This window comes from Condylura cristata, unplaced genomic scaffold, assembly GCF_000260355.1.
Source record: "Condylura cristata isolate star-nosed mole 26May11 unplaced genomic scaffold, ConCri1.0 scaffold00021, whole genome shotgun sequence".
In the NCBI taxonomy this organism is placed as follows: Eukaryota; Metazoa; Chordata; class Mammalia; order Eulipotyphla; family Talpidae; genus Condylura; species Condylura cristata.
In genome coordinates, this window is record NW_004567122.1 from 37,874,871 (window position 1) to 37,895,798 (window position 20,928).

At 42.7% G+C, this 20,928-nt stretch overlaps 1 protein-coding gene across 1 annotated transcript in view; it reads left to right on the forward strand.

Moving 5' to 3' along the window:
- Positions 1-18,866: 18,866 nt before the first annotated feature.
- SLC26A2 (solute carrier family 26 (anion exchanger), member 2) overlaps positions 18,867-20,928 on the forward strand; it is a 10,914-nt gene continuing 8,852 nt past the window's right edge. The window contains exon 1 of the mRNA XM_004686880.2: positions 18,867-19,001. The gene's annotated coding sequence lies outside the window, so the exon portion shown is untranslated. The remainder of the gene's footprint in view (positions 19,002-20,928) is intronic.

Below are 20,928 nucleotides of genomic sequence, written 5' to 3' on the forward strand. Positions count from 1 at the left end.
GTTCACTGTGGGTGCAGAGGTCAGATAAGCTGGTGTTGGCAGAGTCAGCTCCTGACATAACCGTTTGATTTGGGACGTAAAAAGAAGTCTGACGCTTCCTTCCTAGGGGCCAGTGCTACCAGTAGGGCTAGGGGAGATTGTTTTGTGTAATTCATTCAGAAAAGAGCATTCATTAATGGAAATAAGGAAATAAAGTGGTAAGTCCAACAATTATTTTGTCTCACGTTGTGACCTTGAAAAGTTCTGTTCTCTCCAGACTTTGATTTCCCTATCACCTAACAAGAGATGGGGTCATGTGTCCCTGACCCCAGAAGGGTTCAGCATGAAGAACTGGCCAACGTTGACTGACCTCTCCCTCCCTGGCCACAGTCTTGCCAAGACATTCTCCTGGAAAAATAGGTGGAGTCATTAATCTAGAATGTTCTCTACTCCAAGATCCATATTTCACAGATAAGGAAAGGGAAAAGCTTTGAAAAGTTAGGTGACTCAAATCACAAGTGATTCAAATTGTTTGAATCATTGACAACATAAAGCTCACCATTTTAAAGTGAGCAGTTGACCCTTGAACAACAATGATTTTGAGCTGCATGGACTAGTTATGCATGGATTTTCTTGTGAACAAATGACCTAAACTTAACGAATCAGTACAAATAGTATGGTTCTGTTGATATATTTTCTCTTCCTTATGATTTTCTTCATGACACTTTCTTTTCTCTGGGTGACTTTATTGTAAGAACACTATATACATGTAATCCACAATACTTGTGGGAGTTGGCTCTTCATATTATCAGCAAGGCTTCCTATCAACAGCAGCCTGTTAACAGTTAAGTTCTGGGAGTCAAAAGTTTTCTGTGAATTTTTGACTGTGTGTTGGTGCCCCTAAACCCTTGCCTGTTCGAAGGTCAACTCAATTCACCATTTCATGCTACTATTAATCTTTTGCTTGTTTCCTAGCAACCACTAATTGACTTCCTCTCCCTATGCCTCTTCTGGACATTTCATTTCAATGGAATGATACACCAGTGCCTTTTTATGCCCAACTACTTTTACTTAGCATGTTTGCAAATTCATCCACATGGCAACATGTATTCGTCTCCCCTCCTTCTAATAGTGAGATGTGTCCAGTGTCTAGAGAGACCACATTTTCTTTACCCATTTGTGAGTTGAGTGCATCTTTGGTTGTTTTCAACTTGGAGCCTCAAGAACGTTTCGGTACCAGTCTTCCTGTGGGCTTATTTTTAATTTTCTTGCACCTATTCCCTGAGGTGGAAATCCTGAGTCCACAGGTGATTTTTCAGACTCTGAATTTGGACGAGAGGATGTGGGGGGTTAAAGGAAAGAAATAGGATCAAGCAAGGGAACCAACTGGGTCAAAGAGAGGTATTCTATGGAAAAGTTCTTTATGAGGCACCTCCTGAGGAAGATCAGCTGCTGAAATTCAGGACCTGCTTGATAGGAAGGGGCTGCTCAGCATATCTGAGGCCTCCACAGATCCCAGTTTTGGGTAGAAGTTTCCCACAGGTTCTTTACCACTCATGGCCTCAGTTAAAAGCAGTGGATAGGGGGCCCTCCCTGGTGGCGCAGCAGGTTGGAGCACAGCACTAAGAAGCTAAAGCCACTTCAGCATGAGTTCGATCCCCGCCCCAGAGGTGACCCACATGGTGCAGCAGACCTCTCCTGACCGCCTGCTGCTCTCCTCAGCAGTGTACTTCATCGATCTGCCTGTTCTGCTCCCCACTCTGTCTCTGGTGAATCCTCTCACTGCCCCTGAGCCTCTGGCCTATACCCCAGCTCTGTATGCATAAATAACTAAATCTTTAAAAAAAAAAAAAAGATTATTAAGCTCCCTGTCACTGAAGGAACAAAATCTGAGCATATGGCAAAAAGAACACAAGCTTCAGTAGTTGAGTAAGAAGGTGCACCTGGGAATAGAAGCCAGTAAGGAAACTGTTGCCATCTTCCCAGAGGAATGAGGACCTGGCCCAGGATAGGAGTGGAGAGAATGGGAAAGGGAATGGGTGTAGAGGCAAGAAGAATGTGGAAAACATGTTGACCAACGGGAAGGAGGTATGAGATGCCTGCGAGACTGAGTGCCCTTGGTGCCCTGCAGGAGCCTTGGTGCTGGGTGTCCCCTTGTGGGACAGGTTACTGGTGCTCAAGGTTGACTCAGCCCCCATTTCCTCACCGAAGGCCTTTCCGAGCCTAGTTTGCCAGGCCCCACACGCTCTGGGAGCCACAGGCGGAGGTCAGTTTCACTGGTCCTGTCGGCCAAGCACCGGGGTTGGTCTCCACCCTCACTTTATACTTACCTTGGCTCTCCCATGCCTCACCCTTGACCTGGAGTGAATATCAGTTTCTAACTATCGAGCCAACTGTTGACTTAGTGACTTTATTCAGCTACTTGGGTTTCCTGTCAGGTCTCCCCTTGGCCTGGCTGTTTTGTGAAGTTCTTTTTCTTCCCTTAAGGTCTAACCTTGAGGGGTGGATGAGACTTGTGAAAGTTTGTCCTTAGGGACCTTTCTCTGAAGGGGGTCTGTATCTCAAAGACAAAGGCAGAAAAGTCAGGCATAAGCTCTCAGCACAGCCTTGGGGTTCTGGAAGCAGCAAGAGCTGAGTGTGATCCTCTTCTTACAACTTACAAACTTTGACACAGGGAAATGACACGCTCTGGTCTGTTTTCTTATTTATGTGTTGTGGGTGCCAATGATGCTTATTTTATGACAATGATATTGCTGTGAGAATTAAAGGCAGTCTAGGTACTGAACTTGGTTGGTGGCCAGTTCTCAATCTATGCAGCCATTAAATTATCATTCATCATCAAGGAGCCAGTATAAGTTAATACTGATAGTAACTTGATGATTGGTGAGGATCAAGATGAGTGTGAGGCAATGACATTCATGTGAAAACAGGGTAATGCAAATAATCTATTTTCTTATTCCTTTTGAAACCAAAATTTTATTATTTTTACCTTTACAAAGTAATAAAGCAGTGTTAGAGAAAACTGAGAAAATACAAAACAGCTACCACCCAGAGAGACTTGATGTGCATCCTTCTTTCCTGATCATATAACCTAAAAAACGTTTAAAACCAAACTGTGATTTGCAACATGGTTTTCATTTATTTAACAAATATGTAAATATCCCTCTATTCTAGTAAAAATTATTTTACCCCAGAGTTGAGAGGATTAGTTCTTAGAATTTTTTATAAAAAACCGAAAATACAAAATTCTTTGGCCACAGGATTTTTAATGTCAACAACAGATTGCTGAGCTATATAACCTATTTAACAGATTTCTAAATCTTGGTGATTTAAACTGTTGCTAATTTTTTTTATATTCTTCATGAACATTTCTGTAGTAGAATCTTTTTTTTTTAACCTTGTTAATAGCAACGATAATAAAACCACGGCTAGAAGAACAGAACTACTTCACTCCTAAGCTGATTGTGCAAAAGTATGAGAGTTTAAGAAATAAAGGGAATAAAAAAAAAGTATGGGAAAGGCAATATTTTAATACAAACAGCGTGTTCTCCTTTGAATAAGCACTGAATTCATATCCCAGAATGAACAAATCTAAGACCACATGAAACGTCAAGTAACACGTCACTTTCTGTACTGAAATATTTGTATCCAGAATAACTTGTGCTCCTTCCTCAGAGTATAAGAGTCACATTTCTTTTCCTTGTCCAAATCAAATGCTCCAGCCCCCTTCCACATTGCTGGCAGCACATTCAAACCTGAGCATTGCTGTGACTGCCGCCCCACCCCAAGGTCAAGTGGAGGACGTTGGCCTCTCTCAGTCTACTCCAAGAAAAAGCTGGGGTCCATACTGCTACCCCAGATGTACCCCACAGCCAGGGGTTCTGCTCTTGCTGGGACTCAGAGGTCCTCACTATGGCCCCAACCTCCTGAGGCCACCATACTTACCCACATGGGGGTTCGCCGCACCCTCTAGGTCAGGGAGAGGCCTAGGTCCTTTCACTCAGGATCCTGCAAAGCCTTGCCCTCATCTCAATCTAGGGAGATCCCTTCTTGAACCTCAGAATGGTAGCTTTTTGCCTTGCCACACACCAGCCTGAGAGGCAATGGATCAAGGAGGCACAAGCCCCATCTGAACAGATATTTCTCCAAAGAAGACCTACAGATGGCCAACCAACACATGAAAAGATTTTCATCATCTCTTATTATTAGAAGGCAAATCAAAATGGCAATTAGATATTACTTCACACCTAGGAGAATGGCTATTATCCAAAAGTCAAAAAACCCCAAGTATTAACAGGATTTGGAGTGGGGAACTCTTATGCGCTGTTGGTAGCACTATAAATTGATGCAGCTGTCATGGAAAACAGTAAGGAATTTCCACCAAAAAGTTAAAACTAGAACTACCATATGATCCAGTTGTCCAACTTTCAGGTATTTATCTAAAGAATACAAGAACACTAATTGGACAAGATATATGCACCCTCACATTCACTGCAAAATTATTTACAATAGCTAAGAGTTGGAAATAGCTTAAGTGCTCACCAACAGATGGCTGGATAAAGAGGATGTGCACCAAAATAGAATACTACTCAGCTATAAAAAGAGGAACTCCTCTGTCATTTGCAACAACATGGAAGAACATCAAGGGTACTATGCTTAATGAAGTAAGTCAGATGGAGAAAGACTTACTTATGTGGTATGTAGAGAAACCAAACCATTGAACTAAATCAAACAAAAAGAAAAATTTAGACCCTGAAACCAAATTAGTGGTTACCAGAAGGGAAAGGGAAAGGAGGTGGGTAAATCACTTGAAAGGAGACAACTGTCTGATGAAGAGTGGGATGAACTTTTAGTGATCCCAGTGATATTTCTCACTCCACATATCCTTCTCACCAGGTGACTTCAACACTGCCCCATGGAGACTGGGAGCATGTGACTTTTTAGTTTAGATCATAAAAAGCTATACAGCATCCCTGTAACTCTTGAGGTCTTCAGCTGTCACTTCAGCACAGACTGCCATGTACTTCCTTTGGTGTGTAATGGTGCCAAAGCAGCCTACACAGAAAGACACAGGAGAGGCTCTGAGAAGCATGTTGATAGCTGTCCAGAGGCCACTGGCTGCCCAAACCCTGTCCTGACTCTAGCCACAATCTGATCATAGCCCCAATTGAAGGCCTTAAGCAAGAACCACCTATTCAAGTTCTCAATTTCTGTTCTATAGAAACCTTGAGGACCAGCATGATTATGGTTATTTTAAACCACTAGGCTGTATGTCAGCAATAAGATACAAGCCAAAAGAGCTCTTTATGCTCCACTATGGAATATTCTTCAAAGTATAATATTAATTGCTTAAAAATATTTATTTATGCATATAGAACTGGGGGACAAGCTAGAGGTGCAGGGGCCATGAGAAGATTCACCAGAGTGGGGAACGGAACAGGCAGATTGATGAAATATACTGCTGAGGTGAGCAGCAGGCAAGACAGAAGTCTGCTGTGCCATGTTGTCACATCCCTGGCCAGGGATTGAAATTGCGTTGAAGCAGCTGTGGTTAACTTCCTAGTGATACACTTTAAACCCACTGTGCCACCACAGAGGGCCCTAAAATTAATATTTGAGGTGCAGGATGGTGTATATTTTGTTCCCCTTTTGTTTAAAAGGTAGTCATTTTCTACATGCATAGACCAGTGGTCTTTTAACAGTAGCTGTATCTCCTAGGAGGTTATTCAGAGATATCAATACCTGAGCCCACTCCATACCAATTCAGCCTTAACATCTGGGAATGAGGCTTAAACATTGCTTCCTTTTAAAATCATTATTGTTGTTGTTGTTGTTTTTAAAGATTTATTTATGCATACAGAGCTGGGGTTCAGGCCAGAGGTGCAGGGCGGTGAGAGGATTCATCAGAGACAGAGTGAGGAGCAAAACAGACAGATTGACGAAGTACACTGCTGAGGGGAGCAGTGGGCAGGTCAGGAGAGGTCTGCTGAGCTATGTGGATCACCTCTGGGGCAGGGATTGAACTCATCTGAAGTGGCTTTAGCTTCTCAGTGCTGTGCTTTAACTGAGCCAACAGGAGCCATTATTGTTGTTTTAAAGCACTAAGTTGGCTAGTGAGCAATAAGGTCACAAACAGAAAGAGCTCTTTATGCACTGCTATGGGATATTCTTCAAGGTATAATACTAATATGTTTTAAATTTTTATTTATGAATACAGAACTGGGATACTGTACTGAGGGAGACAGATGTAGTATGGGTACGGGTGTCTGGTGGAGGGTAAGTAGAACAAGAACTCATACGGAAAAGCACAAATATATCCCCCAAAATTAAAATAGAAACTAAAAAATCTCCCCGAAGAGATTCACATGAGCAGGAAGAATTGAGAACTGCTGCTATGGACTCAGCCTGGGAGACAGCACAGGAAACTGGTGATGTGTTTGACCCCCTAAAAAAGGGGCAAAGGGGTAAGAATGGATAGCATGGCAGGGAGATTTATGTCTCATTATAAATTCTTTGATCTTCTGAATTTCTTGTACAGGTCACCTATATCAGAACAGTTAATTTCTTAAAAATATAAAAGGTAGGGGGCTCTCCCTGGCGGCACAGTGGGTTAAAGCACAGCACAAAGAAGCTAAAACCACTTCAGCATGAGTTCGATCCCCACCCCGGAGGTGACCCACATGGCGCGGCAGACCTCTCCTGACCCACCCGCTGCTCCCCTCAGCAGTGTACTTCATAGATCTGTCTGGTCTGTTCCCCACTCTGTCTCTGGTGAATCCTCTCACCGACCCTGCACCTTTAGCCTGTACCCCAGTTCTGTATGCATAAATAAATCTTTAAAAATATTTAAAAATATATAAAAGGTAGGGCCTCCCCAGTGGCACAAGAAGTTAAGTGTCAGCACTAACTTCTGATCCCCAGCCAGGGAGGTGACCCACATGGCACAGCAGACCTCTTCTATCTCACCTGCTGATTCCCTCAGCAATGTATTTCAGTCAGTCTGTTCTGCTCCCCTCTCTCACTCCTTGCACCTGTGACCAGTATTTATGCATTGTTTTATGCAATGCATAAATAAATCTTAAAAAAAAAAAAGGTAAAATACCTGGGGTTGTGAAAATGAATCGCGAATGTCAAGAACAGCCAGTGGATGATTGGAAGTGCTGAGGATGTCAATCCTCACTTCTCATACTTCTCTGCTGAGTCATAGCACCTCCATTAATAATTATTCTTTGGAAAAACAGTTTGGGGCACAATAATGACTATAATCTGTGACCCTCTTGCTACTGCCTCTGTAAACCCTGAGACCACAGGAGGTTAAGCGCATAGGCTTAGGTGAGAGGCATAAAGATTGGCTCTGGCTGGAGGTCTGCTTCTGCTGTCATCAAGGGAAATAAGATTAGCAGATTTGACTGTCTTTTTAACCCTTTAGATTCACCTCACTGGAGCTCTGGTAAAGGTAAAGGAAGGAGAGGCAGACTTAGTTCAGCTCCATGTTCTCCCTAGGCTGCTGCAACATGAAACAGCAGCTGGGATGCAAAACAGGGAGACACCTGTGACTGATCTAGAGTTCTTCTCATTGCTTGCTCCTGGGTTCTGCCACCCATCTCAAATTCTACCACTTGTTAGCTGCATGACCTGTTCCCTAACAATAGAGTGAGCCTCAGTTTCCTCCTCTGCTAAAACATGTGGACTAAGGGAAAGAGAACGATAGACATCATTGATATATGTTTTTGCAAGGTGGAGGTTTCAGACATTTATTAACACAGTAAGTGTAGTGGTTGAGAGTGGACTTTACTGTAGCTGTGGCTGGATTAAAATATTACTATTGTCACTTAACCACTGTGGGACTTTGGGCAAGTCACTTAACATTGCAGAGTCTCATTTCCACAACTATGAAAGATGACTCATACTTAGGCAACAGCTTCAAAAACTCAGTGAAGGTTAAATAAAATAAAGAATGTGAAGAGTTTTATACTTCAGAAACAAACATAGTGTTTCATTCTCTGGCTTTATCATATTTCTGGGAGTTGACAATATACTTCACAACCATGTGCAGGACCAAAAGACAAGCACCGTCTTCACATGTCACTCTGGTCCATGTGTCTCCTCCAGGTCACCCCATCCTGCTTCCTTCCTTCAGTCTCTCCCTGCTCAGTTCCACCCTCCTTTGGGTGGGACAAGGAACATGGAAACTCCCCTTTTCCTGGTCACCGCCCTGTTACACAAGAACTCTAGTTGTCAGGCATTAAGTACCCTCTGAAAGATAAAAACATCGATGCCCACTGAGGTCAAGTGATTAGTGTCCAGTCATAAAGGGCTGCCTCCGGGGTAGAATCCAGGTGTTAAGGTCCCCGATATGGTTGTGACTTTCAGGAACTCTGAATGTGGAGAGTGTAAGAAACTTGAAGATCATTTCTAGAGGAGAAAGGAAGTTGCTTAGCTGACTTTGGGCAGGTTCTTGGAAAGGCAGTTAACCATTCTGCTTCGTTCACAGGTCCTCTTTCACTCCCATCTAGTGACCCCTGTAGACTGTAAACCGGAAGCAGAACAAATCCATTAACGCATACAAAATATGCTGGCTAGTTTAAGTTGTTGGAGATGGGGAGTACAGGAAAGGCTAGCTGAGGAGAGAGGGCTGTTAGGCTGAGACCTGAGAGACCAGAATCAGATAGCCACAGTCGGTGTTCAGGTCCTGACAAACAACAAACTTGGCGGGCAAGGGAGTCCACTGAGACAGAGATCCAAGGTGGGAACGGGCCAGAATAGAGTGATCAGGGTCTCAAGGGCATAGGCAAAGATTTGATTTTTACTTACGTATGTCAAGTAAAGTCACTGATAGAATTTCATTTCACATTTACTTTTACAGTTTTACTTTAAGTATATTTTACTTAACTATCTTTGAAACTGTTTTCTGGCTTTTGGGACCTTCGGTGGAATACGTTAGAGCGGCAAGAGCCTCTATCTTTCTAGCTGGCCTTTCCTCATTCGGGGAATTCGGGGAATCTTCCTCTATATACAAAGCATGGGGGTTGCGGGGAGGGGGGGGCTGGGAGTGCGCATTTGCCCTCTAGATTCCTGTTGCATCCATGGGGCACGGGGCCCCAAGGAGACAGCGCTAAAGATCATTACCCTCACCAAAGCCAAGGTGTAAGCAGAGATCCTTTTTCCTGAGTCGGAGACCTAAGGTCAGTCAACTCCGTAGACGCGGTCCAGAGAGGAGCCTCCCTGAAAAGCTGGCCGCGTGGCCCCTTCTGCTCAGGCTAGCCAATCACAGGATCAAAACGATTAGAGGGCGGTGCCTTCACCCGTTTGGGCGCATCATTCGTTGGCGACCGCGTCGCTCAAGGGCGGAGCCACGTGACCCCAAAGCTGGTGAGAGCGGGTCAAGTACCTTCCGCTCTCTAGGCCCCGCCTCCTCCGGGGGTGGGAGCGATGGGCGGGGCCGGCCCCCGCGGGTTAAAGGGAGGGCGGCCCCGGCCCGGGGTGCCTGTCCCCGCGCCAGGTGTCCTCTCCACGCCTGCACCGCAGAAGACGTGCCGCGGGCCCTCGTCGCGAGAGGTACCCAGACCTGAGAGGTGAGAAGAGGGGCGCGTGCATGGACGGAGGGGAAGGGAGCGATGTTAGCCTCTGCTCAGCGAGCGTCTGACCCTTCTTGGAGTCGTCCTGGCCTGGTGTCCTGACACGGGGTGGAAACCCAGACCCATCGTGACCGCGGGCGTCATGACCGACAGTGGGAAGTGGGCGTGTGCCAGGCTTTTTCACTAGCAGTCGGAGGCGGCGGGCACGTGTCAGATTCCCACTTCCCACCGAGTGACCCTCCACTGGCCCCGGCTACTGAGGGCAGGATACCCTCCACTCCACACGTCACAGGGGACCCCGCAACTGGTAGATAACCGGTGCGTGCTCTGGGAGTCCTATCGAAGGCCGATTTCTGCAAGAATGACTGGGAGATAGGAGCCACCGCCTCCCTCGGGTCACCCTACTGCCCCCACTGGTGTCACCCCTTGAACACATTGGGAAACTGAGGCCTGAGCAAGAGAGCTGTTTTGATTATCCAAATTTAAAAATCATTCGCTAGTAAAGTACAAATCAAGTGCTGTGCTTCTAGGAGATTCGTAGACCAAGTTGAAATTCTGCCCCTGAATGCGTAGAAGACACTAGAGAACAACAGAGAGGTCCAGGGCCTTGCCTAAAATTATATAGTGCATCACTTGCAGTGCTAGTACTGGTACCCAGCTCTCCCAGGCCCACAATATAAGGCAGGACCTTTTCCCAACACAGGTTTGGGACCACAATGTCAGAAGCATTCAGGATTTATACCACTCTCTGATACCCAATTCTAGTACCTTTTAGTTTTATTCCTTGCCGCTATGACTCAAAACCTGGAACTAATGTGCTGTCCAGTTGATACGCAATTTCAGGTTTTCAGGCCTACTCTCCCAGCCAGGAACATCGGATCCCAGGCTGCAGGGGCACACTGAGTCCTGGCCACTAGACCTCCATGGGTTGGTGTCATACGAATCCGCAGCAGGAACTTTGCTGATGCTCAGGCAAGCAAGAGAAAAGAGGCAGATTTGTTTAGAGAAAGAAAAAGCTTATTTAGGAGAAAAGGAACAGAAATAAAGTGGGATTCCCCGACTGGTGAAACCAGGCCAGGGAGGGGCAGGAAACTTGAATGGGCCTGTGTCTAGGGCATATTTAAGCCATTTTCTCCCTCTATTCCAAAATCTCTTTATCGTCTTTGTGATAGGCTCCCTCTGTGGCTGTATTTCTCTGGGTAGGTGTGTCCAGCTTTATAACTCATGTCAGATTTCTTTCATTGCCTCTGTCCAAGTTCTCTCAACATTTACTCTCTTTATTAACCTTAAAGCGTGCTGCCCTCATTAAGCCCTCCTGGATTTCTCTGCCCTTATCTCAGAAGCCCTCCCAAAGTTCCTGCCTGCACTGTCCCTGAAGCTGTCTTATTAACACTAATTTGCCCTAGGACTCACAGTATCGAGTTCAGCAAGAAGTTCTTGTTTCTGAAAATTGAGTCCATCAGAACTGGAGAACCAACTGCATTGGAAAGAAATGAGCACACTTTTTTCTTCAGGAATCTAAGAGACAAACGTGAGTAGTTATCATGTATTGAGCCACACTTTGTGCCAGGCACTGTGCTAGGTACTTGACTTGTTAACGTTAGCTTTCCAACCCGCTGCGAGTTAGGTACTGTCATCTCCATCTTACAGGCGCAAAACATGATGAGTAGAATGAGGTTTTCACTAGGTGCATTACAGCTATTATAGCTGGGATCTAAATAGAGATCTCTTGGACTCCAGAACATGCCCATTGCTTCTCCAAGAGTGGCTCTCAACTCACTTAATTCAGACTTCCCTAGGGTGGATGCAGTCTTCAATCCCATCCATCCCTGCATGTGTTTGGGAATCAACATTTTAACAGATCACTGTACTATCATTGTACTATGATGTAATGCCTCCTACAGGAAAGTTGAGAGATGACATATTCAGGGCTTGGAAGAAATCTAGATTCCATTTGCTAGGTTTAATTTTTTTGTGCATTGACATCTCTCTGAGTGATCAGAAGGCTTGAGGTAGTTGTTTGGCACACTAATTTCCTGACCGATTTGGTTATGGTGCTTGGGAGTGGAGGGGAAAGGATGGTTCCTTTTTCTGTACCGTATGTTTGTTAAACTATCTTTCAACCTTTCAATCAACAAGTATTTGTTAAGCACTTATTCAGAGGATACAGCGGTCACTGCCCTAGTGGGAAATGAACAGAAAAAATACAGTGTGAGTTGGTGAGATAGGTTAAGGAGAAAAATAAAGCAGAGTGAAGGGGCTGGTGGCAGAAAGCAAGGATGGGCCCAGAGGTGAGGCATGGCAGTAGCAATGCTGCTTTTTTTTTTTTTTTTTTTTTTCTTGTATGTATGTCTGGGAAGAATCTGATGAAGGCAGTATTTGGGCAAAAAACTTTAAAAAAGCAAAGAAAGCTATGAACATAGTCAAGGAGTAGGATTTCAGTTTGAGGGGCAGCTGAAAGAAAAGGCTGGCTTGTTTGACTTTCACCTAAGATACTCATCTAACCAAAATGTTGCTCCCCATGGAAAAAAAGTTACCAAAAGCATGTGTGTAGTATGGAAGTCAAAAGCACTTTCATTCTTCATCCTTCTGTCCTCATTCAAGTTGTTTGTTACTTGCATTATTAAAATTAATAGTGTACTCAGAAATGAGTTGAGAACTTGGCCACAAAATGTTACTTTGAACTAGTTCCTGAGACCTCTTAGCAGGAACTGTGGGGGCCATTTGGTAGTTTGGAAAGAGCTAAACTTGGAAACTCAAGGATAAAGTTTGAGAATCTGGTCCTACCAGCTGAGCCAATAACTACACCTTAATCTTTCTCATATTGGAGAATGGGAATTCATCCTCTGTTCCCAGATTTGTTGAGCAGGAAAGTAAGAATGTCTATGTGATCTTTCAGAAAGCAGGGAATTCCTGTGCAAGGAAACCGTGGTTTTCCACTGTTATTTTTACTCTTGGGTATTGGATTATTTTTATCTTATTTCAAGCTTTATACTAGAAACAGCACTGTGGTGTGCTTTTTTTTTTTTACTACTGTTAAGTCTTGTGGTGGTTCTTTTCTTTTTGTATCACATACATAAATGAGAATTGTTCATTATTTGTGATAACAAAATAAGAGTGGAGTTTTTTTTTTTGGCTTTTATTGTATTTACTTGAAACGTCACGGGGTTGTGGTTTTTTTTTTTTTTTTTTTGGCTTTTATTATATTTACTTGAAACGTCACTTGTTTGTGTTTGTGTCAGTAAACACAGACATACAGCCATGTTACCAAAGTGGGAGGTATTGTAGTTGGTTCTGGGTTACACAGAAATGTAGAAGACTTAGTGTCTGCCCCTGAAAGTAAACTTTAGTTTGAGAGATATGTAAGCTTAAGTGCTAATTACTTCTTTGTGCCATGCTGGGAAGCATAGCCTACAAGATTCAGCCTCCTTTGACATTAGAAAAAAGCTAGATAGAAGTAAAAGGGAAAGACATCCCAGACCTAAGGAACAGCGTGAACAGAGTCCCAGAGGAGCAAGGGTCCTTGGTATTTTCTTGGACTGAGAACCGGAACACCACTACATAGGAGAGCAACAGGAAGGCCCTTGTAGGCTGCTTTCTAGACAGAAGGTTACATTCAGTAGGAGGTGAGGAGCTGTTGTAGAGTTTTGAAGCGTGTATCCAAACAGTGTGACCTCATGGTGATGAATGCTTCCTTTGAAGAAGGGGCAGCAAAGCACAGTGATCCAAAAAATGTTGAGCTAGTTAAGTATTTAAAGCTGAAGTATATCTGCAACCTTGAAATAGTTCAGGAACAAAAGGAACAAAACCTAAACCCACTTGTGTGTAGGGTGAGTGCAAAAATGCAGATGGCACAAAATGGTAACAATTTGTAAAGTGTTAAGTAGGTGAATTGTGAATTTTCCAGTGTTCTATGTATCATCCTTTCAACTTTTCTGAAGATTTATAAAGTTCCAAAATATGCTAGCAGTCCATAAATGGAAATCAGACGGACTGTGGTTTCAGTCCTGGTTTTGCTGGTTACAGGGTGAGTACTGACGAATTATTTCCATACTGTACATTCCTATTGCAGTCTGGGTTAATAGATTTTTTCGTGTAAGCAACGAGGCTTTTTTTTTGTCAATGACTTAGTTACTTTAATATTATACTACTGTTAAGACTACGTTTCCCACAAACTTTAGACTTAGATTATTTTATGTGATTGCTATTTATTTTCTCTTCTTTGTCTTCTTTTGGATGATTAGTATTCTATGATTCCTTCATTACCTTTGTTGGTTTATTAGCCACAACTGTTTGGTATTAATGGGCTTCCTTTAGGATTAATATACAGCTTTAACTTACCACAGTCAACTTCAAGTCTTATACCATTTCTGCAAATATAAGAACTTTACAATACTATGCTTTCTCCCTTCTTGGTTTTATGAGTGTATATGTGTTAAAACTAAATATAACTTGAAATTGGCCATTTTAACCATTTTAAATATATAAGTGGCATTAAGTTCATTCACAACATTGTATAATGCCACTACTACTTTCCTAACTTGAAACAGAAACTGTAAATATTAAAACAGTAACTCTTTATTCTCCCTAGCCCCTATTAACCACTGATTATTTTATGGCTCTATAAGTCTTCCTGTTTTAGATATTTCATGTAAGTAGAATCATGCATACCTTTTTGTTTCTGACTTTTTGTAACAAGCATAATACTTTCAGAATTCATCCATGGTGTAGGTGAAGAGTATCAGGCCTTTATTCCCTTTTAATGGCTGAATAATATTCCATCATATGATTTATATTTTATTTTGTTTACCCATTCATTTGTTGGTAGACACTTGGGTTTTTCCACCTTTTGACTATTGTGAATGATACTACTATGAACATTGGCATACAGGTATTTGTTTGAGTCATTTTTAAGTTCTTTGCTACGTAGGGATCAGAATTGCTAAGTCATTAGTAATTTTGTAACATTTTAGAGAAACCACCAAGCTGTTTTCTGCAGTGATTCACCATCTCACCTTCCTACCAACAATGTATAGATTACCTTTGGAAGAAACAAAAAAACAGAGTTTAAAAGTCAAAGTTAATTCTTTTTTTTTTTTTTAGTTAAAATATCTTTTTTTTTTTTTTTTTAAAGATTTATTTATTTGTACATACAGAACTGGGGTACAGGCCAGAGGCTCAGGGGTGGTGAGAGGCTTCACCAGAGACAGAGTGGGGAGCAGAACAGGCAGATCGACGAAGTACACTGCTGAGGGGAGCAGCGAGCGGGTCAGGAGAGGTCTGCCACGCCATGTGGTCTCCTCCGGGGCAGGCGGGAATCGAACTCATGCGGAAGTGGCTTTAGCTTCTCAGTGCAGTGCTTTAACCCGCTGCGCCACCAGGGAGGGCCTAGTTAAAATATCTTTTAAAACAAAAAACTATCCATCATAAAACATTTATTAAGGGCCCTCCCTTGTGGTGCAGCGGGTTAAAGGACTAAGAAGCTTAAGCCACTTCTGCATGAGTTCGATTCCCTCCTGCCCCGGAGGAGATCCACATGGCGAGGCAGACCTCTCCTGACCTGCCCGCTGCTCCTCTCAGCAGTGTACTTTGTCATTCTGCCTGTTCTGCTCCCCGCTCTGTCTTTGGTGAATCCTCTAACTCTTCGCATCTCTGGCCTGTACCCCAGTTCTATATGAATGAATAAATAAATAAATCTTTAAAAAAGGAAATTTATTAAGTGCCTCCTGTGTATCTAATTCTATGCTAGGTGTTATGAGATTACATAGAATGAATAATTTCTAATCTAGTTGAGAAGATAAAGCATATATTTAATAGACTTATTGAACCTCAAACCATGAGGATTCACACCTGATCGTTGATCTATCAGTGCCCAACACCTTCCATTTCTAATTGTTTACTGGATATTGTCATTTGGGCCTCTTCTAGGAAGTCAAACCATTATTCCCTTCCTCCATATTCTCATACCCTACATTTCCTATTGTGTTGTTCACCTCAGAATCCACCTGAGATTTGCCCTTTAAGCATCACTGAAATGTCCAACCTCCCCATCCTTTTTCTGCCACTGAGTTTATGCCTTTGTCAACTGTCGCTTGCAGGACACCCCCAGGCTTCCCAGAACTATGTAAGGCACCAATCCTTCACTCCAGTCTTGTCCCCTTAACTTCACCCCAGGAATCTGGCATTCTAGTTGACTTTTCCCAGCATCTCAGATTACCCTCGGATCTGAGTATCCCTTCTTAATTTTCTTCCTATTGTCTTCACCTTGGCTTATAGCCTGTTCTCCACTCTCAGAACATGCTAGCCTGTGGCAAGGCATTAGGAATGTGAGCGCTTATCTAGTATGACTCTTAACCCACTGAGGGGCGTAGAAACTGGGTTTCTTAATCATTTTGGCAAGAATATATTGATATTCTTCTATGTGTTGAGCATTGTTCCTAGTACTGGGGATACAGTATAAATGAGAAAGGCTATAAGTAATATTTTTAATGTATATATAATTTCAAAAGTCACAAGTCCTCTAAAGAAAATAAAGCCAGCTAAGAGTTTAGAGGGGCCCTCCCTGGTGGCATAGCAGGTTAAAACACAGCACTGTGAAGCTAGCCACCGCTGCAGCACCAGTTCCATCTCTGGCCAGAGAGGTGACCCCCATGGCACAGCACACCTCCTGGCCCACCCGCTGCTCCACTCAGCAATGTATTTTATGATCTGCCCGTTCTGCTCCCCACTCTGTCTCTGGTGAAGCCTCTCACTGCCCCTGCACCTCTGGACTATACCCCAGTTCTGTATGCATAAATAAATAATTTTTTTTTTAAAATAAAAGTTTAGAGAAGGTTGAGGTAGGGGTTTTATTTTATCTGGGATGGTGAGGGAAGGCCTCTCTAAGGTGATACATATAATAAGACCAGAAGGATGGAAAGAGCTGGAGGTTGATGACTCTGGTCAAAGAGAGTCTGGGAATGTGCAAAGACTCTGGAAAGGAAGGCAGCTTGGCATGTTCTAGAAAAAACAAGAAGACCAGTAGGGAATGATGAGTGGAGATATAGGCAGAATTCCAATATTGTAGGCTATGGAATAATTCTCATAGATGGTTGAAACCACTCCACTTCTAGGTTTTGTGAGTGAATACCAAATTTTTGACAGCTAGAGATGGAAAAAGACGGTGGCCTTGTGTGTAGTGGTGATTTCGGTACGAGTTTGTGCATATAAGTGCCAGGTTATTTTGGATAGTAGGTAGGTAAACTGGATGCAGAAGATAGCTGAACTCTAAAGTGTTTAAAATTAGAGAAAGCTAATTAGAGAAAGCTAATTAGCTGGGTGATTGGAAATCCACCATACTCAAAAAGAGCTGTTCTGGCCCTCCCTGGTGGCGCAGCGGGTTAAAGCACAGCACTGAGAATCTAAAGCCGCTTCCGCATGAGTTCGATTCCCGCCTGCCCCGGAGGTGACCACATGGCGTGGCAGACCTCTCCTGACCCACCCGCTGCTCCCCTCAGCAGTGTACTTCGTTGATCTGCCTGTTCTGTTCCCCACTCTGTCTCTGGTGAAGCCTCTCACTGCCCCTGAGCCTCTGGCCTGTACCCCAGTTCTGTATGCACAAATAAATAAATCTTAAAAAAAAAAAAAAAAGAGCTGTTCTTAGAACCCCAAAGTCTGGATTGTATTACCTCGGCTTAGTCACTTACAAGCAAAAAAAAAGTCGCTAAGTACTTTCTTTTTATCATCCATTTATATTTACCTATTATAAAAATATTTCTCTATATATGTATTTCTTAAAGGCAGGCTATTGGGTTTTGTTTTTAATCTAATCTGACAGTTTAGACCATTCATGTTTAACATTATTATGTGTTTGGATTAAACTCTGCCATTTTGCTACAGTTTTAATTTGTTCCATCTAAATTGGTTTCTTATGTTTTCTTAGTCATTTCATTTTATTCTTACAGTTGACTTATTAAATTATTAAATTATTAAAAAATTAGTCATTGCCCTTGGGTTAACAATATGCGCCTTTAATAAGAGCTACCTTCAAATAACTTTGCATCACTTTGCATCTAGATAAACCTTATAGTACCCAGTTCTTCCATCTTATTCTTTGTAACATTATTTTCATACATTTTATTATACACATACTGTGAACAAAATGCTGTCCTATTTTTCTTTATACAGTTCTCTTCTAAAGCAATTAGATTTTTTAATTAAAAACTGGATTTATCTTCATTTGTTCCATTTCCTAGACTATATTTTTTCACTGTGTATTGTGGGGTAGACCCGAGTTTTTGTCTGGCACCCACATATGCAGCAGTGTTGATCAAGGCAATACATTTTCTTAGTTTTTTTTTTTTTTAAAGATTTATTTATTTGTGCATACAGAAATGGGGTACAGGCCAGAGGCTCATGGGCGGTGAGAGGCTTCACCAGAGACGGAGAGGGGAACAGAACAGGCAGATCGAGGAAGTACACTGCTGAGGGGAGCAGCGGGTGGGTCAGGAGAGGTCTGCCACGCCATGTGGTCACCTCCGGGGCAGGCGGGAATCGAACTCATGCGGAAGTGGCTTCAGATTCTCAGTGCTGTGCTTTAACCCGCTGCGCCACCAGGGAGGGCCCACATTTTCTTAGTTTTTAAGAAATACTAACTTAGTGAAGATGTAACTCCATCATCTTCTTCTGGCTTATATGGTCTGCTGTAGGAAATCTTCCAGGACTGTGATCTTTGCCCCTGGATCTCTAATGAGTCTGTTTTTCCTTTGGCTGTCTACAGGTTTTTATATTTTGCCTTTCATTTCCAGATGCTAGAACACAATACTTGTAGGTGTGGGGTTTTGTTCTTTTTATCTTTGTCCTTCTTAGTATTCTCTGAAATTCTTGGATGGATAGTTTGATATTTGTCATTAATTTTGGAAATTTCTTAGTCATAATGAGTCTTCAAATATTTCTTCCACCTATACTCTGTCTTCTCCTTTGGGATTCTAATCATACATGAACAGAAAGCATGCTCTCTCCTCTTGGATGTTCTACATTGTTGTTGTTTACTTACATTTTTCTGTTTCCATTTAGGTCATGTCTGCTGACCTATCTTTGATGTCATTGCCTCTCTCTTTGGCTCTGGCAGAGCAACTGAAGGTCCTGTCAGAGTCATTCTTCAACTCTGTTTTATTGTGTTTCCTTTTAGCATTCCAATTCAATTCCTTCTTATGGTTTGCACTTTCAGGGTTAATTTTTATCTTTTTTCTCTCCTGGAAATAACCTTATTAGGCAAAAACAAGATTTTATTAATTTCACTGATGCCTCTTTTGTGTATTTTAGGAAGACGACCCAGATATTACCAAGAACTCTTCCAAAAGAGAAGAATATAAGGACTGCACTCAAACTATTGGCCTGAACACAGTGAGAAGAGAATTATAGACTGGTAGTGCTGAGGGATGCAGTCTTATTGACTTGCTCAGGGTAAGTGGTTATCTAAATTTATCCTTCTTCCTTATTTTCTTTGCAAGCTCATCAGAGTAACTATCATTTTACTCTTGACCAATGAACCAATGAAAGCCCCTTCATCCTAAACAAAATTAATGTGGGTTGTTTTCATATAGCTTATGTTCCTGGTCCTGTTTTATGGCATTTTATTAGCGTTTGGCTTACACTGTCTCAGAGGACCCACTTTCTGTCAGTTGCAAAAACAGGAGACTTCCTGAATCTTCCATCTAATATCTTTTTTCTCTGTCTGGTCACAAGTCATAAATGTGTTTACTCATTTAATCTTTATTTGAACATTCTGTAAGTCTCCTGTCTCACAGCCACTATATTACATTTATTTATTGCAATGATGAACAAGATGCCCTGTACTCCAGGAGCTGTGGAGACTTGTCCCTAATACTGTCAGAGTGTGTCTGTACTATCAAGGAGGGGAAATCACTCCTGGACACAGAAACCAGGAAGAATTTGGGCTAGGGGAGTTGAGTCAGTGCTTTGTAGAAGAAACAGCATTTTTAGTGGGTTTTAAAAATAATCAGGATCTTTACAGTCAGGGAGGTGGACAGTCATACCAAGATAAGCAAACAGCTCACAGATACGTATTTTTATTTAGCAAACAGTTTATTCTCTGTTCCTTTAAAGAGCTATGTCGTTTTCCTCCCCTCACTTCTGTTGTGAGACGTTTTCCAGTTGTCCCTTTCCTCTTTTATTTTTACCTCCTTTGTTTTCCTGCAGTTCTGAGGGGTAGGACTCTTAAGGCACAAGAGTCTGCCACCCAGAGATGCCAGATACCCCCTAAGTGAACACAAACATGTAGGGTGGGAGTACTGCCCCAGTCAAGCTGGGTTTGAGAGTCACTTAGGGACTCTCCTTGCAGAACGCGGGCGCTGCCCACAGGGAGATGTGACTCGATACTAGAATAAGGTGGAATAAAAAAAACCTGCTGGAGCGTAATCAGACACTGGGTGGTGGCCATCAGTCCAGCCCATACTTGGTATTTATTTGCTTCAGCTATGTCTTTATCAAATTCTCTTTCCTACCAAACAAGGAGGTCCTGTTCGAAGACCCAAAAGCACTCTATTCTAGTTTCTTTTATTTATCCAAGCATTTTTCTTTACTCTGTCACTCATTTTCTTCTTGGTTTATTTTCAACAATTAGTAGTTTGTTTTAAAAGGGATACTTATTGACACACACATACCCCCCCAACACCCCCACCCCCAAAGATTACCTTCCAGGACTTATAGGTAGCCATGAAGATCTCGGACTCGGTCCTGTTTTGCATTATACCTTCGGCTGAAAGATAGATAAAGAAAACAGAAAGTTTGGAAAGAAGACTGTTGATAGCATTTAGGAAGGAGGAAAACAGGACATCTGGAGTAAAACTGTTGGGCAGAGGTGAAAAACCCTTGATGGTTTATAACACTGGGAAGTCCAGTAACCAACACATTACTTGTTTTGACCTGCCTATTTATGATCTGGTTCTTTTTTTCCCCCTGACCAAGATAAGTTCTAAGTTAACAAAATAGAAGATAAGGTCTAAGTCAAGAAAGGATTAAGATAGCCCTAAAATGACACTCATGAATGATAAATGGCCCTCCCTCGTGTGCATCTGGTTTGGACACAACACTGCAAGCTGGTCGCAGCTGCCTCAGTGCAAGTTCGATCCCCGCCCCAGTAGGTGATCCACATGGCGCAGCAGACCTCTCCTGACCTGCCTACTGCTCCCCTCGGCAGTACACTTTGTCCATCTTCCTGCTCTGCTTCCCCCTCTGTCTCTGGTGAAGCCTCTCACCACCCCTCACCTCTGGCTTGCACCCCAGTTCTGTATGAATAAATAAATAAATCTTAAAAAAAAAAAAAGAGGCCCTCCCTGGTGGCGCAGCGGGTTAAAGCACAGCACTGGGA